Genomic DNA, 2,321 nt, shown 5'->3' on the forward strand with positions numbered 1-2,321 from the left:
GAAAACATGCAGGTCGTAATGTTGGCATGCTTTCAGAGAGCCATGAATTCTGTCGCTGTTAACGAGCGTATCAGCGATCGTCAAAGTTGTCTTAATGCCAGCACAACCCATGGAAATGTCAGAACAAATCGCACTGTGAAAACAAGCAGGTCGTAATGTTGGCATGCTTTCAAAGAGCCATGAATTCTGTCGCTGTTAACGAGCGTAACAGCGATCGTCAAAGTTGTCTTAATGCCAGCACAACCCATGGAAATGTCAGAACAAATCGCACTGTGAAAACAAGCAGGTCGTAATGTTGGCATGCTTTCAGAGAGCCATGAATTCTGTCGCTGTTAACGAGCGTAACAGCGATCGTCAAAGTTGTCTTAATGCCAGCACAACCCATGGAAATGTCAGAACAAATCGCACTGTGAAAACAAGCAGGTCGTAATGTTGGCATGCTTTCAAAGAGCCATGAATTCTGTCGCTGTTAACGAGCGTAACAGCGATCGTCAAAGTTGTCTTAATGCCAGCACAACCCATGGAAATGTCAGAACAAATCGCACTGTGAAAACATGCAGGTCGTAATGTTGGCATGCTTTCAGAGAGCCATGAATTCTGTCGCTGTTAACGAGCGTATCAGCGATCGTCAAAGTTGTCTTAATGCCAGCACAACCCATGGAAATGTCAGAACAAATCGCACTGTGAAAACAAGCAGGTCGTAATGTTGGCATGCTTTCAAAGAGCCATGAATTCTGTCGCTGTTAACGAGCGTATCAGCGATCGTCAAAGTTGTCTTAATGCCAGCACAACCCATGGAAATGTCAGAACAAATCGTACTGTGAAAACAAGCAGGTCGTAATGTTGGCATGCTTTCAGAGAGCCATGAATTCTGTCGCTGTTAACGAGCGTAACAGCGATCGTCAAAGTTGTCTTAATGCCAGCACAACCCATGGAAATGTCAGAACAAATCGCACTGTGAAAACATGCAGGTCGTAATGTTGGCATGCTTTCAAAGAGCCATGAATTCTGTCGCTGTTAACGAGCGTAACAGCGATCGTCAAAGTTGTCTTAATGCCAGCACAACCCATGGAAATGTCAGAACAAATCGCACTGTGAAAACATGCAGGTCGTAATGTTGGCATGCTTTCAGAGAGCCATGAATTCTGTCGCTGTTAACGAGCGTATCAGCGATCGTCAAAGTTGTCTTAATGCCAGCACAACCCATGGAAATGTCAGAACAAATCGCACTGTGAAAACAAGCAGGTCGTAATGTTGGCATGCTTTCAAAGAGCCATGAATTCTGTCGCTGTTAACGAGCGTATCAGCGATCGTCAAAGTTGTCTTAATGCCAGCACAACCCATGGAAATGTCAGAACAAATCGTACTGTGAAAACAAGCAGGTCGTAATGTTGGCATGCTTTCAGAGAGCCATGAATTCTGTCGCTGTTAACGAGCGTAACAGCGATCGTCAAAGTTGTCTTAATGCCAGCACAACCCATGGAAATGTCAGAACAAATCGCACTGTGAAAACATGCAGGTCGTAATGTTGGCATGCTTTCAAAGAGCCATGAATTCTGTCGCTGTTAACGAGCGTAACAGCGATCGTCAAAGTTGTCTTAATGCCAGCACAACCCATGGAAATGTCAGAACAAATCGCACTGTGAAAACATGCAGGTCGTAATGTTGGCATGCTTTCAGAGAGCCATGAATTCTGTCGCTGTTAACGAGCGTATCAGCGATCGTCAAAGTTGTCTTAATGCCAGCACAACCCATGGAAATGTCAGAACAAATCGCACTGTGAAAACAAGCAGGTCGTAATGTTGGCATGCTTTCAAAGAGCCATGAATTCTGTCGCTGTTAACGAGCGTATCAGCGATCGTCAAAGTTGTCTTAATGCCAGCACAACCCATGGAAATGTCAGAACAAATCGTACTGTGAAAACAAGCAGGTCGTAATGTTGGCATGCTTTCAGAGAGCCATGAATTCTGTCGCTGTTAACGAGCGTAACAGCGATCGTCAAAGTTGTCTTAATGCCAGCACAACCCATGGAAATGTCAGAACAAATCGCACTGTGAAAACATGCAGGTCGTAATGTTGGCATGCTTTCAGAGAGCCATGAATTCTGTCGCTGTTAACGAGCGTATCAGCGATCGTCAAAGTTGTCTTAATGCCAGCACAACCCATGGAAATGTCAGAACAAATCGCACTGTGAAAACAAGCAGGTCGTAATGTTGGCATGCTTTCAAAGAGCCATGAATTCTGTCGCTGTTAACGAGCGTATCAGCGATCGTCAAAGTTGTCTTAATGCCAGCACAACCCATGGAAATGTCAGAACAAAT

This window comes from Littorina saxatilis, linkage group LG11, assembly GCF_037325665.1.
Source record: "Littorina saxatilis isolate snail1 linkage group LG11, US_GU_Lsax_2.0, whole genome shotgun sequence".
In the NCBI taxonomy this organism is placed as follows: Eukaryota; Metazoa; Mollusca; class Gastropoda; order Littorinimorpha; family Littorinidae; genus Littorina; species Littorina saxatilis.